The sequence below is a fragment of the Varanus komodoensis genome, unplaced genomic scaffold, assembly GCF_004798865.1.
Source record: "Varanus komodoensis strain SLA01 unplaced genomic scaffold, ASM479886v1 scaffold5, whole genome shotgun sequence".
NCBI lineage: Eukaryota > Metazoa > Chordata > Lepidosauria > Squamata > Varanidae > Varanus > Varanus komodoensis.
Window position 1 is genome coordinate 10,049,148 of NW_025336087.1, and position 21,852 is coordinate 10,070,999.

Genomic DNA, 21,852 nt, shown 5'->3' on the forward strand with positions numbered 1-21,852 from the left:
TCTTGGTAAAACATGATACGGGAAACATCTGCCTGAGGCCCTGGCGAACCACTGCCAATTGAAGTAAATAATACTGCATGGATAGTCTGACCTGGCCTAGGTACTTCCTGACCTGGTCTAAGGCACTTCCTACCAGATGGAGCCAACGGTGCACAAAAAGGCTGGTCTGGTACAGGAACTTCTTCAGTTCCTAGATCCACAGTTGAAATGACCCTAGATTTCACTCTTATCTTTTCCACAGGCCTACCATTCAGGCCCTTTATCAAGGCAGCACCACCTGCCCCATTTCAGTGAATTTTCAGCACCACAAATTTTGACCAGCTTTCTCCTATGCCATGACTTTGACCAGGCTGGGTCAAAGTTAATTCCTTTGGCTAGGAATTATGGGAGCAGCAGCGCAAACATCTAGAGTGTGCCAGGTTATAAATGGGCCCTACTTGAGAAAAGCTTTCAGCAGATCAATGTTCCTTGTACTGGGAAGCTGAGACAGGGAAATATCTGGAGCTCTTCTTTCCAAATCTTCTTTCTTATGTTTCATGGGTTGGAGAAAATGTTTCAGGAAGTGAAGCATTTGCAGTAGGGCGGTTGGCATCAGGACAAAGGACTGGGGCATTGATCAAAGAGAGAATCTTGTGGCAAGACTAACGGAGCTATTCTGGCCTCAGCTTTCATTGGCTACCCTCCATTTCATCCACAGGTGTGTCTTCCACACACAAGTAGAGACACATTATTTGGTAGCAAGGATAACACCCTATGCAAATGAAAAAATGCAATTTTAAGCCACAAACACTTAGGGTGCAAACTATGTATTTCTGAACAGGAAAAAGTCCTAAAACTCCCAGCATGCCCCCCATCAGCACAGCTGGCTGAGAGCAGGCTAGGAATGTCTAAACATGCGTAGAATAGCAGCTTAAGCCACAATAAATGGGTTCAACTTTAAAGTGCCACAAGACTCTTTGTCATTTTTATGACAACAGCCTATTCTCCTACAGCAGAAGAGCTCTGTTGGATCAGACCAAAGGTCCATGTAAGCCAGCAGTGGTCAACCAGAAAGAAAGAAAGACAATTTCCCTCTACCATGGAACATCCTCAACAGCAAGTAATCAAAGACGTTCTGTTTCTGGGACCTGCAGGCTACATCTAACCAACATAATTGGTAGCCATTCATTGAGCTTTCCTTCCTGATTGTATCTAATTCCCTGGTGGCAAGCACCACATCTTGCGGTAACAAATTCCATGCATTTGTTATGCTCTGTGTGAAGAACTACTATCTATTACTCCTTTGGGAAACTGATGCTCATCAAATGCATGTAAAATACGTGGTTTCATTTGGAAAGGGTGGGAATTCAAGGCAGTATCCAGGGGTGTCATTCCACAAATTCAGATAGCATTACTAGAGCTCCACTGAATCTTTCAATTGTGCAACTGGTCATTATGCTTAATGGGTTGTGTTATGCTTGCACACAGTAATGGGTCAGCATGCTTGGTGGTTCTTAATGGTTTGTGCAAGCCATTGTACAATGGGCTGCCCAAAAGGTATATACAGACAGTTGTAGAGAAGGCTGCACAAAAGCTTTGTGTAAGCAGTTGCACAACAGTTCGCACAAGCATAATGCACAATTGCTTGTACAGATGTCAATTTAATTAGATGTTCTTCTGGCGCATTGTTCAGAACTTGGTTTCCACTAGTGCAACATCAATGACACAGTGGGTACTGCTCAGTTTTCCCTTGCTTGGTGGAAAAGTTGTTCCTCCACAATGCATTTTTACCATAATCCACAATCCATTTCACACAAACAGATGATGAATGCACACGTGGAAACTGCAACAGAATCCTGCATCATAGTCTCACTTCCTGCTGGCAATTGGCCATGTGCTCCACTGGGTTCACTTGCATACATGCACACACACACATGCATGTGCATCCCCCCCCCCCACACACACACACTTTTCTATTTTTCTTTGTGAAATGACAGTCAAGATTCCATGGCTAGTGAGCCCTCCTGTGGCTCCATCCATATGTGAGGTTGGAGAGGAAAGAGGATGCCTTGGCAGGGTTTCCACGCTTCCGCAATCCTCCAAGTATCCTAATGCATGCTGATACCCATCAGTATGGTGTAATTTGTGAGATCTCAGGGCGAAGTCTTCAAACCCCTGTGCAGGCCCTCATTACTTCTTGCAGCCACGCAGTTCCTCATTTTGAGAGCAAAGTGCCAGACCCCTTTTCTGACCTGGAGCACACACCCATCCAGTCATCCAAAGTGGTGGAGACAGCTCTCCTGCCCGACCAAACTACAGCAGCATATTTATTTCTTTATGTATTGCAACTCATAATCCCCCAGTGCAACAGACAATAAAAATACAATTAAAGGGAAACTTTGTATCATAGAGTAAGCACAGGATTACAAGCATAAATAAAATAAAATTACAAAGGTAAATTGAAAATAAAATTAGAGAGCAGGATAAACCATTAAGCAGCATTAAAAAGCCTTACAGAGTACAGTAGCCTTTACTGCTTTCTGTATTGCCTAGTCTGATGATGGGTTCTAGAGAAGAAGAAGCCTTGCTCATTTTTCTCAGATTCTGGCTGGCAGACAACCCCTTTATTGCCCAAGCAAAATTTCCAGCTGTCAAATTGTGCAGAACATACTTACCCAACTCATATGAACCAGAGTCACACAATCTCCACGGCCCCATTGTGGCACCGATGAAGCCCACCTGGCCATCCAAGGCCCCACTTATGTGACTTTTTGTATCATCTGAACCTGGTTCGTTGGAGCAGTTAACAAAGCACTCAGCAACCTCCCCAACCATGGTTTCTGCGGGGTTGACAGCGACCTCAACAAGCCACCCTCAAACAACACAAGAACTGTGCCTCGTGAGGGTATCTGTTATCAGCCAGCACACAACTGGTACGTGCAGGTTGAGGGTGGTTAAGCACCTTGAGATCATGTAAATCTGCCCAGTGAATTTTGTGTATAAATATAGTAATAAGAGAGCCAAGGCAGTTCTGTAAAAAAGGTGCAGCTACCAAAAGGGCCCTGTCCTGAACATCCACTAACCTCGACTCTCTAGGGGGCAAGTGTACAACAGAGTCTCCAATGATGGTTGCAAGGTATGGACAAGTCCATGTGGGTGGAAACTGTCCTTCAGGTATCCTGGTCCCAGTGATGTAGAAAGGATTCCGATCTTGTTAAACTTACTTCCAAGACCCTCTCATTCCCTCACTGCCAGCAGCTCATCACCACCTTTGTATCGAGATGGAAGAGTGTGCTAAAGGGGCTTCTGGAAGCCTTTTAGAAACAAAGTTTGCTGTGAAGTTGAGGCCCGCGCTGCCATATTCGGATTCGGTGGAAAAGATCACAAAGCAGGGCCTCCTCCAATGAGTCAGGTGCAGAGGCAGGATGCAGCACGCCCGTTCCTCTGAAGGCTGGCCAACTTGCAGTGCAGATATGAACGATTATGAAGGAAAGGGAAGAAAGAGTTCGTGAACTTTTCATGGAGTTATTTACTGCACCAGCTTTGTGAGGTGGGGGATGTTGATAATGCTTCACATATTTACCCTGGATGTTAAAGAACTGATAAGGAAAAAAGAACTGGATACATTTCTACACGTCTTGACAGCTGCAGGTAGCCAAAGATGTCCATCTTTTACAGGTTGGGCAAGCCGTTTTGATTAAAAAAATTCAGGGGCACACACACTCATGAACAAGCGTTCGGCAAGGCAAGGAAGGAAGCCTCCTGGCAACATTCTCCCACCCCTTGCCTACAAAAATGGCATTGTCTTAATTTCGGGCACCTCCGTGACGCTCTTCTCCTTCACCCTGACATCTTTATACTGAGCATCTGTTGCTGGCATGGCAGTGCACCATCGCTTGTTTACAGTATGCTGTTGAATAAATATGTCAGGGATTTGCTAAATTGACAGGTCCTATCCCCAACGTGCTCCATGCACGCACCTTCAAGAGAAATGAGGCACTCGAAGGCCAATGGCGGGATCCTTTCCATGTCAGCCCCACTGAGCACAGCAAGACTTCCTCCACGGCAAATGAGTCAAGGATTGGAGCCCAAAGCACCCCACGTTGAGATTCAAATGCCAGTCCTTGCCACACAATCCCATACATTTCTACTCAGAAGTAACTGAGCTTCATGGGGCCTAGTCTTAAGAAAATTGACATGGATTGGATGCAGTTATACAGTCAGGGGTTAACCCCCTCTATCTACTTTTGGTTTCATCACAAGAATGAGATCCAAGCAGCAGGGGAAGCTGGTGACTTATGACATTGGGATCCCTCATCCTTTCCAGCTTTCATTTTGAGCTTTACAGGAATTATCCATGGTGCTCCATGGTGGTACATTTATTTGGAGATGGGGTTCAGCAATATGGGTAGCTCTTATAAAGCTCAAATGCAAGCAGCAATGGAGAAGGGGTCAGCCCCCTCTCCAAGTTCTGCAGGAGGAGAGTTTTCCTTCTTGCTTTTCTGCTACACAACCTCTATGTGGCACAGGGGCATAGCAAAAGAGCATAAATACATGCAAGGAAATGGTCTTTTGCTTTCATCAATGCTGCATTTTCCAGGTTTAAATGAAAATTGGCCAAATACACTGGTTAGACACAGAAATAAAACTAGAGGGTCACAGAATTGCCTAACGAACCCATAACCATGGGAAGGAAATGGCAAACATACAATAGACGCCTCCTGTAGAAACAGAAGATATGCGAAGGAAAGTCAAAATACAGTGGTACCTTGGCTCATGAGCTTAATCCGTTCCAGAACTCTGGTTGTGACCCAAAATGGTCGTGAGCCAAGTTAAATTTCCCCATAAGATTCAATGTAAATAAGGTTAATCTGTTCTGTAACTATTTTTTTAATCAGAAAAATGTGAAGCAAAGTGACAAAGAACAACAAAGATCACGGCCATCTTCTCCCCGAGGACCCCGAGGACGAGCGTGACCATCTCCCCGGTCCCCTCAGCCCGACTCGCTCCCGTCATCCCTGCATGTGCCCGTCATCCCGGTGCACTGGGAGGGGGGGGAGATGGGTGTGAATGTGGGCATGCTGGGGGTAGGGGAGAGACGGGCGCGAATGCGGGCCCGCACAGCAGGGAGACAGACGCAATCATGCTGCGGGGGGATGGCCAAGATCTAGGTTGCGCTAGTGCAGGAAAGCCAGGCGCAATCACGGGCATGCTCCTGCGATCTCTGCCATCTCTCCCCCCACCCCCAGCATGATCGTGGCCATCTCCCCACTCAGGGAGGTGGGGAGACGGCTGTGATCATAGTCACCACCCAATGCGGAGTTCGCAACCTGAGTTATAATTTTTATGAAATTTTTGTTTGCGACCCGATCTGGTCGTGAACTGAAGCGTTCGTGAGCCAAGGTACCACTGTATAAGGACAACATATGGTCTAAATAGGAAGCCCAGAATGTTACAACTACTTGTAACTTTCCTTTTCTAAATGGCCTTTGTCTTTCTAGTATAGACACAATTTGTGCATCCAACTTTGGATGAGTGAGGGATTTCTATGCTTCAAATAAAACCTGAGTACTTTTCTGCCACCAAAATGCAGCTAAATTCAGCTAGAACTGTTGGCCATCAGTTAAAGCCCAAACCTATATGTTTTCACTGTCTATCCTAACCCTAATCCTAACCCTAAAACTATAGAGTTTTAACTTAGCTTTTATTGTAGTTTAATCATATGTATTCCTTGTTCTGAACATGTCTTTTATTCGGTTCATTAGGTAAGCACTGACCAAAATCTTTAGGAAATTTCATTATAAGCAGGATAGAAAGAATTTAAAGTTTAAAAAAGTCAAACATGGAAGAAAGTGAAACAGATAATTCCATCCCATCAGGCAGAGAGTTTTAAGGACTTTGCTCTAAAACCTCTGGCTTTGAATCCCTGTTGGTGGTGCTGAATTAGGCTTGGCCCTTCTTTTCTCTGAGAAGGTCCTCATCTTCAACTGGTGTTATAATCTGGACCCTTCCCTCTTCCCTTTTGGTTATCAAACTCAAGGCAGTCCTTCAAAGTGCATTAGTGCACTTATTTTATTGAAACTTCTATTGAAACATGACAGAACAGTATGAACTCTAAAGAGCGCTGCGCCAAAGTTGCGGGAGAAGCGTCTGCCCATGTAAAGAGTTGAATTCACACTGAGAATACCTCTGTCCCTCCCTTTCAGTAAAGCTCCCTAGTCCAGCTTCAGGGTGGCTCTTGCTGCCCAAGGGCAAGAGGGTGGGAACACCGGAGACCCGGCCCCTATACCTGGGCAGCTCATTTCTCCCATCAACACCTGACTGGGTCTCACATCTGTCCTCCCTCCTATCTGCCCCCGCAAAAGCAGGTCGATTCTCACGCTCCTCCTGAGAAATTTCAAAGAAGACCAAGACTTGAAAGGGCAGCAGTGAAGAAACTAGGAAAGATCATCCAGTGTAGGGACCAGGGCCAAGATCACCCACACTGTTGTAGTCCTGTTCACTGCCTACGGGTGTGAGCACTGGACACAGAAGAAAGCCGTCAGGAGGAAAATGGAAGTGTCTGAAACATGGTGCTGGAGGAGAGCTTGGCGAGTACCCTGGACTGACAGAACGATGAACAAAGGGGTCCCAGACTGAAGCAAGCCAGAGGTTTACCTAGAAGCCAAAGCAACAAACCTGAGACTGTCATGCTTTGGGCACATCATGAGAAACAGCAGGTGAAGACCTTCCTATTTTCCCAGGAATTTTAGTATTTCAGTTTCTGCTCTTTAAAATTCTGTACTGTATTTAAATCTTTGCATTGCAGCTAGGTTTTACTTTGACTTTTGTTTCTATTCTATACTATAACTTTAATGTTTAAATATTTTCTTGTATATTTTATGTACAGTGTATTTTATGTTATGGCTTAAATTGTTATGAACTCTAGCTGAGTTTGGCATAAGAATGCTTTGGCTGTTTCATGATACAGAAATTTAATAAAGAAATACATACTCTATCTTGCATAAATACATTTGTGAACAACATTATAGACAGCATGTTGTCCATGCCTGCCCATAAGAACAATGCATGAGTGAAGGACAGTGTTCCTCCTTCCTCTTTGCTGGCTATATGAGGTATCACAGGGAAGATTTGGGCATAAGATGGCCAGTTTTGAATCACCAAAGGACAAGCTTCATCAGAGAGAGGAAAGAAGAGGATCCCTATATACATAACACCTGTGAATGCTCATTTATATGTTCAGATGGACATTTAGAAATGATTGATATAATTTGAATAGAACTGCATTCCATCTTGCCCAAGAATGGAAGCCTGTGACCACACAACTCATCTGCCTTGCTCAGTTCTGTTGATGGGCATCTGCAAGGCCCCTCTTAGTGTCCCTTTCTTCTCAAACCAGAATTGGACTGGGCAGCCCTTCAAAGAGAGGACACCCTCATGATAGAGGACTGTCCTCTGCAAAAGAGGATGCAAAGGATTCAGCAACTTGTGCAGTTCAGCTACATAGGAAACTACTCAGGCTGCTTGCACACATAAGCTCAGTATGGGCAGTTCTGGCAGCTCCCATGGGGCTCAGGTAGAGGTCCAGTCTCCTGCTCAATGCAGATCTCAAAGCTAAAAGCATCCCTGTTAGGCCTTCCAGATCCTTCCTGAATGTCTCCAGTGTGGGAGACCCCGCAATCTCTCTAGGTAATTAGTTCCTCTGTCAGAAGATTTTCCCAGATGCCCCACTGGAACCTGGCTTCTGTAACTCCAGCCCATTATTTCACGTCCTGCACTGTAGGATGATCAAGAAGAGATGCTGGCCCTCCTCTGTGTGACAGCCTTTCAAGCATTTAAAAGAGCTTTCGTATCTTCCTTCCGTCTTCTCAAGACTAAGCACTCCCCATTATTTCAATCTCACCTCATAGGGCTTTATTTCTAGTCCTTGGACCATCTTTGCTGCCCTGCTCTGAACTTTGCTTCTGGATCCTTTTCATTCTGATATCAGGGATCGTCCCTGGAGCCTCCCGCCTGCCGGGCACCTGCTCCACCACCGACTATGCGCCATCCTCCCCTATAAGGTGGATTTGAGGTTCCATTAGCACAAGATGGATGTAGCAGCACTCCATAAAGGGATATTCAAAATCAAATGCATTATTAAAGCATTACAGGCTCTCCGAATCAGCAGAGATGATGGTTGCATTTAGTTATCTCCTTTTTTTGAATATAACATTTCTACTCTGCTAACCAAATCACACAGTCAAGAGGCATTTTTCCTCCCTCTCGCACAAATGATATCTAAAATTAAGCCTAAGCTCTGGGCATAAAGAGGTGATTGTCTTCAAGGCCTCCACTGTACTATTTCTTGCCTTTCTCAAGGACTTTTCAGTATTTTTGTAGTTATTACAGACACCCTTCCTTATGGCACTTTGACAGTGTCTTAAAGGGGTTATTCTGTAAGAGGCTCATTTTGTAACATTTTGTAACATTTTGCTGTAACATTTTGCTGTGGGAGGGATGGACTCTGCCTCTGTCTTCAGTACACACAAATACACACACACATGCACACAATTGCAAACACAAGGCACAATTCTATTTTGTTCAGAAAAAATTGGCGGGGGGGGGGGAATCCTGCAACTCTCACTGTTCCACAGACATAATTTACTGAGGAACGCTGGGACTTATGGAACTTTTTTGGTCTAAAAATGCATAGGGTTGCATCCTTAGGCTTTTTCCCAGGATGTCCTGAGAACTGTAGTTTTGCGAGCAAAGGCTAGGGGAGCCATAAAAATTATTAGGTTTCACATTTTAATACAAATCTATCTAATTCATACTCACTGAATGAATATGTAAACCATTTTCACACTTCTCTGAATTTTGAGATACAGTTTTCCATTAAAAATACAGTACAAGCATGCATAAATTATGGAAAGCAGCAACTGCAAATATGAAGCATAATAAGGGAAATTGCATTCAAAAATAGGAATAAATGCTTGTGTTGATGAAAATAGTAGGAATTTCTCTGCAGACTTGAAAAATGCATACAGAGGCAGAAACAGCACAGAAAACTTGGAAAACAGTAAATGTTATAAAAAGTGCAATGGAGCAATTCCCTAGTGAAGGTGAGGATCTTTCACAAAGAATTCTTAGCCCTCACCCAACTATGACGGATTCAATGTACAATACTCCTTTCTCCGTGGGTCTGAGTGGGGGGTGTTCTAGCTCACCCAAGTAAGAAGTCTCCTGAGCTGAAAGTAAGGTCTCATTGCCCTGGATACAGTGAGGCGAGGAAATGGGGCTTCCTCACCAGTGCCTCTGAATGATCCATGCAAAGATGCTGATCACCCTTCTGCAGTATCAATGCGTATCCTCTGTTCTTAGAACAGTGTGCCTTTTTGTCAACGGGCACTCATTCTGTCAGAAGGCATTTTGCAAGTGGCCTGAGATGCTTCCTCCCAAATATTATCATGTGAAATCCAAACAATAGCACAGCAAACAGTTGTCAGCTGGGGAAACCCAGTGCTGGAGGACAAGTCCCTCTGACCGCAGATGCAAGAAAATTAGAATAATCAGTCCACAGGTTTTCGGTGTGGATCACTGATCCTTGGTCCTGGTGAAGAAAGTGACAATTGCAATAAAGCACAGCAAAGATTAGCCCTTTCCCTTCAGGGGCCTTTCAGAAGCCCTATCAGCACCACGAAGGAGACAGTCTTATCAGCTGTGTCACAAACTGAGTGACTCTTGAGGCGCATGGTGCAGGAATGCGGGAAAACCAACAAGGTCAGCAGAACTGCATCTGCAGCCAGGCAGGGTCAGCCATCACTGGCAAGCAAGAGACCAGCAATCAAACGTTTCAACAATGCCGCACACATTGCATCAGGCGAAAGGGAGGTGGAGAGGGTCACATGTTTCTGAGACGGTGGAAAAACCCTTCAAGGATGAAGTCACCAGTGCAGAGAAAGAACCCTTAATTAACTGACAAGTTTAGGATGCCCTGACCAATGTAGCACCACCGGCCTTAAGCTATGAAGCATGCTCTCTGCTGAGATTCCCACCATGCGTCCTTCTCCATCCCTGCTGTTCTCTGCCACCTGCGCAGGCAACCGTTGCCCTTTTCTCTGCAGAAGATTTCTCTGAAATATAATTTGCTCTGATGACTGTAAAATAGAACAGGTGACTGGCTGCAAGGGGCTCAGACCAACCCTCGGGGACTCAAATGGTATACAGCAGCTCTGCCTGTGGAACCTGGGGCTGCCAACCAGCCATGGGTTTTGTGATGTAACCAGGTCTTAAGAAGAGCAATATCCAGAGTCTTCAGAGCTCTGCTCATGAGCCACAGAGTGGCCCCCTGGTTACCTTGACTCCTTCCTTGCCCTGCTTCCCAACAATCTTGGCAGGATCCCAGGGATTTTGGAATCATAGAACAGCAGAGTTGGAAGGGGCGGTGAAGGCCATGAGGTCTTGCGCCACCCAAAGCACCATGTCAATGAATTCTGGTTGCTTGGCAGCAGTAGGAGCAAAGAGGGGGCACATGCCCCACGGGCCATTGTGTTTCCCCATCCTGCCCCACAGCCGTTCCACTGAATCCCTTGTCATCTGAGAAACAGGCAGAAGCATCCACACAAAGAATCGGGGGGAAGCCACATCCACAAGATGGAAGAGTGTCAGCGAGATTATTAAGGCGAGGCCATTTCATCATGTGCTGAAGATGGACCACCTCGTTATGCTATCTAACATTTTGAGCAATGAGCCAAGGAAGGGCTTTTCCTTGCTGAAAGGTTAAAGTCATCGAGATCCATCTGCAATACAGAAGAGACACTTTAATTTAGATAATGTTTGAAAAACAGCAGCAAAGCAGAGATAACTTAGGGGGTTGATATAGGCAAAGTTGCTTTTAGTGTTTGCAAACACAAAGCAGAAAAAGGTCACTCCATTTCTAATTGAATTGCTCTGCATTGTGCTAATCTACCTAATGCCCTGTTTGTGGGTATTGTATCATATTGAAGCACATTGTGACATGAGGGCTAACATTCAAATTATAGTCTTTATTGCATTTGTGCATTTTGTAATTAAATGAGTAGGGTATGAGCAAATAGTAACGGCTTTGTATCCAGATTCGGTCTCTATTTTTAACTGAATACCTTACGGAAAGACCTTTACCTAAGCACTGCATAAACTATGTTTCATCTTTTTAAGAAAAAAGGTGAAGGTGGGGAGGAATACTTAGTTAACTTTGCACCCTCCAAAGTGAGATAGTAGGATCAAAATCTTTATAAACCCCAAGAGAGACAAATCTAAAGAATTGGAATGCTAGAACCAGAATGACAGGTCCTTGAAATGTGTTGAACTCAAAAGTGTGTACTGCTGAATTAGAGAGGTTCATCTGAGCATAATGTGGAGTATGGCCTTGTCAATGGTGGCACCAGCCCCCACCCCTGGAATGAGTCCCCCCCCCCCCGAGACCAGGGGGGGTTCACAGCACAGACTGGGTCTGTTGAAATGCCAGAGACACACTTGTTAGCACACGGTGTTTCCATGACTGCTAGCATGGTCAGCAACTCTTAATTATTTTAATGGCGTTTGGTTTTAGCATTGTCTGTCATTCACTAAGCACATCACCAATGCTTTATCAGCTTTAGATGAGCTGTAACTTAAGGCCATATTTTGCGGGATAAATGTGATTCTGGAACACATTCACTGAATCCAATAAAAGCCAAAGGCTCTACAATTTGGCACAAATGAGTGCACAAACGAGTGATTTCTGGATTGGGGGCTTTTACATATATCATACCCAGTCTTCTTTAAATCAGTCTTGAACATGTACTAACAAGTTCTCACTGAGTCCATTAATTTGCTATTCCAGGTGCTTATTGTCTTGCCTCCCAGACACAGCAATATCTTTGGGCTTAAAATATAAATAATTATTGTGCAAATGGATTATCTCATGGTGAAGTTAGGGCAGACCATTTCAGAAGTATCATCCAACCAAAGATGATTGCATCATTTGATATATTCTTCTAAAATGTGATACCAGAAGCAACCCACTTAAATCTAAAATTTGCAGCATGGAAGCATTTTTCAAAACAAGGCCAATTTTGGTATAAACTATGTGGAGAGGTTAAATTACTTTGGAGAGCCTTGATTCCTTCTCCACTTTGGCAATCAGGTGGTTCAGGCTGAGCTGCAATCAAAGGAACAGCACTTTAAGATTGACGATGATGTGATGACTCAGATGTAATGCTTTTCAGCCAACAGTAGCCATGTGAGATTTCAGATAAGGTTTGCAATGTTCAGACCTTGCAATGTTCACTTTTTACAAAGAAGCAAGATAGAAAGAAAACCACCTCTGATTCCATAGCATCACAACTGAAAAGAGCTGCTGTTCTCTCATAAAACTACAGATCCACCAAATATATAGGTTTATCTAATCTTTCCTATAAAGTTGTCAAAGGGTCCCATAAGAGGGAAGGATTAAGTTGGAGAAACAGACAGGACTAAAAGTGGGGACTTCCTCCCAAAAGCCTGACCCTTCTATTGAGAATGCATTTTAGAAGTTTGTTGTGCTGTGGCATTTCAACTGAGGATCACAAAAATAGACCAACCCTCATATACCTGTTGATCCCAAGTGATTGCATGTTCCTCAAATAATAAATAAGAGGCTCAGTTCAAACTTTTTTAGGGATGTACAAGAAATTGGTTCCAGTTCATTTTACTTCCTTCCCATGTCCTGGAACATGGACCCAATGCAATCTGCACTGTAAGATCTGCACAAACAGGGCTCTTGGCACTGCACAGATGGACAAAGTAGAAAAAAACATATTGGTGGAAGAAAACGGAGAAAAGGTTTTTCCTGCTGAGTAATGGCTACCCTGTACTCCAAATGGTACAATAAACAATGATTGGAAATCCTTGTCTGATGCTTGTTAGTATTATTTTAAGTGAAATATAACTGATTTATGGGATTAGCTGGAGAGTGGCTGGCACGAATGAGAGAAATGAAGCCATTCAGATCAGAAATAACCTTTCTCTACCTCTTATGGGGATGCAGTGGGATTCAACCTCTGTCTCAGCCTTTCTCTCACCATCAGAACCAGAGACTTGATTCTCTAGATGTTTTTATTTCATTGTTTCATTTTCACTATTCAAACTGTCAAGACTTTGGCACAAGACATGTGCTACAATAATTGGAGCTGAAGTAACATTTTGCATGCATTTCAAATCTGGCAGGATTTGGAAATCTCTGCCTTTTCCTAACACTACTATTGAAACATGACCTTGTGCAATGTTCTTCTAAAACATCTACATTTTATCTGATGAGTACAATAGGTTGGGAATAGTAGAAAAGAGGAAATTCAAAAGGCAAAGGTTGACTAGTGTGATAATTGAATCCTACTTCAAAAGAAAGCATTTGGGCAGTATGTTAAAGGGCACAGAGCAGGCCTCGTGGCTTCCCCCAGCCCGTCTCTGCTGCCTGAAGCAGCCGCTTCGCCCTACCTCGAGGAAGGGCTGGCACTGCATCCAAGAGCGCTCTGCAACCGCCTCCCTGTTGAACTGCATGCAAGGCAGAGGCAAAAGAGAAGCGTCCAGGTTGTTCCATGGCCACAGTAAAATGTTTGATTCCTCTGGTCATGAGTGAAAGGCAAGGCTAAGCAGGACATGATTTCCCAGTGTTCCCATGTTACCTAGTCTGCAGTCACACAAAAATCACTTATTTGCCTAATCAACATCTCCTAACCCAGCATGTTTTCCTGCCCCTGCTCAAACTTTCTCTTTCCCCTGTTAAATCTGGTCTCTAAGAAGGCCTTTGGCTTGCTCACTGGTTGATTTAGCCTGGCATTGGCTGCTAATGTGGATTGATGCTGCTATTTTAGAAAGGTTTGCTGCTGTTGGTGTTTCACTAGAAGCTTTATGTGAGATGGCATGCAAGAGCCATCACTGTGCAGAAAGGTTGCATATCTTGAAAAAAGGGGGAAGTTCATGATGGTTGTTGTGCATGAAGCGTTCACCAGGGCAATTGGGCCCTAACGGTTTTGGGCTGCAACCCAGTCACAAGCATTTCATTGGAACAAGTTCCATCACCCGCTGCAGGGTTTACTTCCAAGTAAACAGGCACAGAATCAGGTGGCTGGTTTGGCATCCTTGCAATTTTTCTATCCCTTGAACAAGTTGCTTCTCTTTCACAAGTTGCAGATGCGGCTGCAACAAATGTGCCTCTTATTCTTTAGTAGCAGAGTATCCCTGAGGAAATTTTCAGGTGACAAGGCTCCATTTATTCATCTACCCATCCTCTTCCATATAAATCAAATAACATATTTGACTTTGATTCCACTTCATTGGGACTTGCTTCCAGAATTACAGTATGTGTCTCTCTCACTGTCTGTGGTTCTTATATAGCCTGCATGATTGATGTACATGAATTAATATACCAAACTGCAACAGTGTTTGCAAAAGACAATAATGATAGAGACAAGTACAGTGATTCCCCCCTTGACTTGAAAAATTCATCTGGGCTTGAAAGGACTGCACTCGAAGATTAATGTTAGCCTTAGCAGTCTGTCCTATTTTTTGAAGTAGCACAGCACCCAGTGCAAAGAGTTTTCTTGTCACTGACAAGCAGTTGGATTCAGAACTGGTCTTCCCCTAGAGGAAGAGTCTGCTTGTGAAAGGCCCCTTGTCCCAGTTTGGGACAATCTCACACACACACACACACACACACACACACACACACACACACGGTTTAGCAGGGTCCCCCAGAGTCTTTGTGGACATTTTTCATGGGTCTGGAAGGGCTGCCATGAAAAGGAGGGGCCAGGAAAGCAAAATCAATCCAACTTAAAACTGGATTCAGCTCAAGGTTCTGTATCATACAAATGCAAATAGATGAATTCACACTTTCTCTGATGCTGATGCTCATCACAAGAGGAAGAATCTTTCAGTTTAACAATGTTTGCTTCAGGAGCTGCAGCTGTTTACTTTCTTTAACTCCTGAACATTTTGAAGCACAGGTTCCTTCTTTCCCTTTATCACATCAATGATTGGTTAAAAGTCTGCATGAAAATTCCCTATTATGTGGTTTTGCAAACAATTTTCCCTTTGTACACAAGTTAATGCATGCATTTTTGTCTGCATTTTTTTAAAATCAAAGAACTGAATTAGAAAATTCAGAAAAGTACAAAAACCAATGTATTATTGTGTTCTAGTGTGTGTGTTAGTTCAGGAAGCACAAATAAGGTTGCGTCAAATTTAAATGCTAATTCAACTAATGCCCAGTCTTGTAACACCAAAGGCAACTGCCTCTCTAGAATGTCCATCAACTGTCCTCTGGCCCAGATGGTCCATGCACAAGAAAACAGAGCCTGGTATGCTAGGGAAGAAGCACCCACAAGCCCCAACAGCTCCAGCATCAGTACCCAGCATCCTCTGGCACCTGCTCAGCTAGATCTGGGAGCTGCCCATGATTCACATTTCGCTCAATACCTAGAGTGATGCTACATCAACGGTACCATGGAAAATCAAACTGGTGGACAGTTCTGTGCTTCCCAGTGGAGATCATTTTCCGATGCCTTCACTACCAGTTAAGCCTACTGGGCAGGGGGACCAGACAACACTTTCTAGCCCAGTCCAGCCCTGGGGCTGGTCAGGACATGATGGCAACTTGAAGCATGTCACTGGGATTCCAAAATACCTCTTCCAGAAGGGATGGGAAGAAGATGGAGGTGAGATGTAAGAAAGACCATGGTGTTTGGAAATGCAGCCACATGGCCACAATTGCTTCTGGTGTCTCAGCACAGGAAGCTCCAGCTTGGCTCACACGGAAGAGCAGCTCCTGGAGGGCACGCCACTGTGATCCGAGGGGGCCAGCTTGGCAGTGCCCGTTCCCAGCCACATTCCTCTGACACCAGCCTGCACAGTCGGGTAGTCCCTGCTGGTGAAGCTCATCTTGTCCAGGTTTCATAGCGTAGGATGGGTTCATAGAAGCCTGCTTTTTCCAAGAGCCCTTGCCACTGGCTGTGCTAGGGTCAATGGGAGCTGCAGTCCAACAGCATACGGAGGGCTGCATGTGCCCACAGCTGTTGTACGGGGAAGGAACACAAACCATCCAGGGCCATGGTCAGGCTGGTAATGTAGTTCATGAGGCTCCGTGTGAAATTCTAAGGCAAAAGGCCACAGTTAGCCGTATATTGAGATGGCTTCGAAATGACTGTTTCCATTACAAATAATAAAAGCATCTTTTAAAAAAATCACTATGCATGTGTCACAGCTGCATGATTGAAGTTTATTTTATGATAAGTTTTTCATCATTTGGTGATACAAGGAGACCACAGAAAGCTTAAGGGAAAGCCACAACTCGCAGGTCACAAAGCACTGTTGTGTTGCTTTGCCATCTGCTTTTCCTGGGTGTGAGCTGTTGCAAACAGTTAATTTGAGCTACATGCTGCTGGAAGCGATGCCCTTTCATTTGCGCCTGGAATCTTTCTTTACTGGGCTATGCAGATTGTGAGTATGTTGATCAGCAGTCCTCTAGAAGTACATGCCAAGGGGCTGCTTATGTGTTTGGCTGTGCCTCAGAGCCCGAAACTCTGTGTAAGTTCATCAGTAGGGATTTGCAAAGATATTTGGGGAAAGAAGCAGCACAATGGCTAACCAGATTATATATTAAACATTTCCATGGCTTTCCGAAGTCCTCTTATTACAAAGGAGATCAAGGAATTTGGACTTGCTGAGGCAGGTACTCAAATTCCACAGATGCTGAGGAGTACTCATCCAAGCACTGGGGTGTGTTTTAAGCAATTGCTTAGTCTTTCTTTGGTCAGCAACTGGGTCTCAGTCATTCCCACGGTCTTAAAGTGAAAGGAGTCAGTCAATAGCTTGTCTTTCCTTTTTGAGTGTGAATAAAGCACAGAGATTGATGCTGTCGGTGAAGCTAAGTCCACACACTGCAGCTCAGGTGACTGAGAAGCCAGAGAAAACAACAGGCCTGGACAGGTGAGCAACACACGCTTTGATGCTGGCTCCTGGATGCACATTGAGGAATTTGGTTGAGATCCAGAGCTAGAATCTCACACACTGGGCTGCATTGGTGCGGATGGGCAGATCTGTCTGTTTGTGGGGGGTCAATCTTCCCTTTAAAATGAGCAGTTTTTCTAATAGACATTTTTACAAGTAGTTTACCTACTATAATGCATGTTTGAACTTTATACACATTTCTGTTACATGTGTTTTGTTTGAAGAACTCCGTTGCAAAATCAAGAAAAGTGTGCGTTTTGAAGGATAATTCAGTTCACATAGTAGTTTGCAAGTGCAAACATGGATAAATTCTCATTAACACGTGAAAAAGAAGACTGAAAGTACCTTGAGAACCTCCACTGCAGGTGTAGGACACAAAGAATTTGGTCTTGATGCCCAAGCCCAATCAAGCATGACATGAATGCGAGAAAATGGCTTTATTCTTGAGAATAAGCCACAGCAAAGGGCAATCAAGCCCAGACACACGGTGCAGCTGCCTTCTATACCTTAGGTGCCCGGGTAACACTGGCAGGGGTTTATTGGCTTGAAATCCCACAGCAGACACGGACTGGTCTATTTGAATCCAGGTAGTTCCCGCACTTACCCGGAGGCTGGGCTGCCGGGGAGAGTGGTGCTGGAGGCCCGGTGAAGGACGCCTCCGTCCCTGCCTTGCGTGGCCGGCTCCCGTTTTGCTGATCATGCTGGGGATGTGAGCAGCCAGCTTGGTCTTCCTGCCAGCCGGCCAGCCACGTCTTGCACAGGCTTGGGCTTGCCTTGGGCACCAAGAGTCATGCCCAGTGTTAATTAGAGCAGATCCATTGAGGTGAGCGAGGCTCAGGGTAGACTAATATTGGATACAACCCCAAGCAAGCAGCATGTTTGTCTACATTTTGTTGGATAGCAAACCATCGGTAGATTTCAAATTCCCTCCACTCCTTAGAGTTAAGGTATGAGGAGTTAGTAAACCATGAAAATTACATGCCTAGAAGCAGAATCTTTCTTCATATATTTCATCACTGTCCAGGTTTCCCAGGGAAATGGCATCTCACTCAATCAAGAAACAGTGCAGGCACTTAGGCAGTAAGATACCAAAATTACAAAATAAGACAGAAGGGGGGTGCCATTTTTGGTCCATTATGCTGCAGGACAAAATGCTGCTTTAAATGTAAAGAAAATACACTTTTTCATCTAGATTGCAGCTGCATCTGGGTTTTAGGAACATTTAATTAGTGGGTGTACATTCACCAGAAACAGGCACATCTGGGTGATGCTGAATAGTTAACCCTGATTTGCAGCTGGTGTGACTGTAAATACACATGTTTTCACCCCAGGGGATTTTTTCCTGACCCGTGTGTGTCGCATACACTGGTTGTGCAATAAGTTGTTTCTCCTCATACCCTGGATTTCTTAAGGCAACTCAGAATAAAGAAGAAATAAGAGGCTTACTTCTGCGGCCTGAAAGCTCCCCTTCCCTTTATATTGATTTGAAAATGAGGTAAAATCACTTCTGAGCATAGTGCAAGGCAATTTTTGCACAATTTGCTTTTGATCTGTGCATCTGCAGGAGAGCAGCATAAGATGAGGCAATAAGTGCAAACGAGTTTAGCAAATTGACACACGGTTGAGAGTCTCCTTGATGTCTCAGACCCAAGTCTGAAGCAAAGCATTCTAATTTCTCTCTCACTTATGGTGGGATCTAAAATCGCTGCCTTCATGTAACCAGGCACTGGGATGCTTTCTCTTTATATTGATTTCATCATTTTCACTCAAAACCCCACGTCCTTTCAGATGGGTGCCCTTGTCTGCAGAGAACAGGATGAAGGGAAGGATCTTTGGGGTAGCTCCTTTTGTCTCTTCCCTTTGACTATTCCTTAAATAAGTAAGAATAAACTGAGCCAGGTTTTCAGTCACATTTGGACTGTGATGGGGTAGCAATTGAATCCACTGTTGTTTCAGTCAGTGGGACAATGTCAGCTCCAATGTGCAACTACCAGTTTAGTAGTCCTACTGCCTGGCAAGCCTCTCTACTTATCTTCCAGATCTCTGCGATTAATTATGTTTGATTGAGAGGAAAAAATGCAAGATAGCTGAAACTGCATCACACGATGGCAAGCAGACGATATAGCGGGATCTACTGGTAAATCCCAGGATGATCTGCAGTAAAGCAGTGGGGATTTCTGACTGCTAAGGGATTATTAGCAACTGGAGCCACAAATAATATGAATTAATAACAACAAATAGGCCGTTTCTTCTTTCTCCTCAACTAGGCTGCTAAAATGAAGAAAGCTGGGGCCCAGGGAAGGGCTGGAATGGGGGCCTGCATGAAAGGACGATGATTGGCAGACTTTGATGGAGTTCTTTTCTCATTCTAACGGACTAAAGTATCTCTCCTAAAGCTTAGTTCCTGAGAGTAAGTGCTTTGAGCTAAAATGTAGGGGTGTCTTTGGTGTTTCAGTCCCATCCCTTTTGTGGCTGGCCCCATCCACCACTGGAAAGCGACTCCTGAGAGCTCCTCCAACACTGAATTTGGCTTTAGGGCCAAATTCACTCCCCTGTGGGAAGGCTCCCTGTTGGCATGGCCTGCATTGCTCTCTCGCACGTCACCATCCGCTTGCCCCACAGCCTGGTGGTGGCAAAAGCACAAATATGCAGAGCCTGAAGGACGGAGAGGAAATCCAGGAGGCAAGGAGTTTGAAATACTCCGCCTGCCCAGTGACTTCTTCAGTAAGCATCATAAGGGGATGTAACATTTAGATCAGCCCCAAGACTCAGGAGGGGGGAGTTCCTACTCTACTGCCATTAAAGTCAATGCCACAGATCTCAAAGACATTAACAGATTAACATATACCCACAGCAATCTAAGGAAATACCTCTGCCATTTTCCAAACTTATCATGACCTCAACAATAGTCATCAAAAGCAAGCAGGACTGCTTCTCTACACACTCACAGGCACAATTTATGCCTTCAAAATGTCTCAGAGAAGTCACACTCCACACTGGCCATACTAGAAGGGAAAGGAAGAGAAGAAAAAAGCCTTTTCTTCAGCCAAACCCTCTCAAATTCCATCCCAATTTTTTCTGATGGGTATACAAGAACCATATATATCATATATACACCAACGGTTTTTGCTTGTTCATTATTTACTTTGCATAGGAGAGCTATTCGGTTACAGTAAAACCTTGGATTGTGAGCATAATTCGTTCCGGAAACATGCTTGTAATCCAAAGCACTTGTACATCAAAGCAAATTGCCCCATAAGGTTCCATGTAAATAAGGTTAATCCATTCTGTAACTTTTTTTTTTTTTAATCACAAAAATTTAAGTGGGCCGCTTGTGGTGGGGGGGAGATGGGTGCGCTCGGGGGGAGGTGGGCGCAATCACAGGCACACTGCGGGGGAGGAGTACGATGCTGTACTCACACCCGCAGTGACAGAGAGAAGAACCGGCGCTAAGTTGTGATGCGACACTTGACAGGCAAAGCGCGTGTAATACTTGTACAGCAAGACATCGCTCATTTATCAAGTTAAAATTTAGAAAAACTTTTTGCTTGTCTTGCAAAACACTCGCAGACCCAGTTAATCTCAATCCAAGGTTTTACTGTACTTGTAGGATGAACGTGGAAAGCTTCCTTCTAATCAGTCAGACTGAGGGACTATCTAACTCAGCATCTAACCAGATGGAGGGTCTATTGAAACCAACATGATAAAAGTGTGTAAAAATAAGCATGGTGTGCAGTAAATGGAGAGGGAGACATTTTGCTTCTTCTCCCATAATATTAGAACCCAGGGTCACCCCATGAATCTGATCGGTGGGAGATTTAGGGTGAACAGAAGGGTATAATTCTTCAGACAACACATACTTAAACTGTGGAATCCTCTGCCTCAGGTAGTTGTGATGGCCATCTATATCCTGTTTAGAGCTGATTAAATGCCCTGTCATAGAGGGGAGTTTCCACATGGCGCCAGAAGGATAGCACAGTTGAAACCAGGCAGACCTCAGTGCAGAGCTTGTTCTTCATTTGTGGTTTCCACCACTGAAATGACCTTGCTGCTTGGTGTCTCCAATGAGCAGCTTTTGGAGGTGGCAGTTGGAGGCAGACCCCAGATCCTCATCATGGTATCCAGGTGCTTTGCAGCTGCAAGAGGCATTCCATCAAGTAATGTGTTCCCAAGTCGTGTAGGGATTTCTAGGCTAGAAGCAGCACCTTGAATGGGGCTTAGAAGCATATAGCTAATGCAAATAGGACATAATTGATGTCACATGTTCAGACCTTCTAGTCCTAGTTATTAGCCTTTTGCACAAGCTAAAGCTTCTGAACAGTCTTCAAGGCTGGTCCCACCCAAAGTGCATTGCAACCCTCCAAACTTGGAGAATTCTGCATCTCCTATGAAGGTAGGGAGAAGCACGGAGGCACACGTCACCTCTGCACTCCATGCGCACTATAAAACAGCTAGATAGGCAATGTCAGCCATCTAACTGTGGCACTTTGGAGAGGGAGGGTATGAGGCTGGGGAGCTGTCAGGATCCGTGGCATCTTGGCAGCACCAGTCTCCTCCCTTCCCTGCCCTCTGCCCACTCAATAAATGCTTCCATAATCTCCCACCCATAAAATCCTATGGCCTTCTGGACTCCATCTAGAAAGCCATAAGACTGTGCTGCCTTCTGATTCTGACCACCACTGGCCCATCTAACTCAGAACTATCAACATGGGGCCTTCTGCATGCAAAGTGGGTGCCCCACCGCTAAACTACAGCCCCAACCCCATTACTGAATTGGGAGGACAGGGATCAAAATCATAACAGAGATGAGCTGGTGCAGTCCCCAGTCCTCCTCAACTCCATGTAGGGGGCTGTGTGTAGGGCCGGGAGGCCACTTCCTCGGGA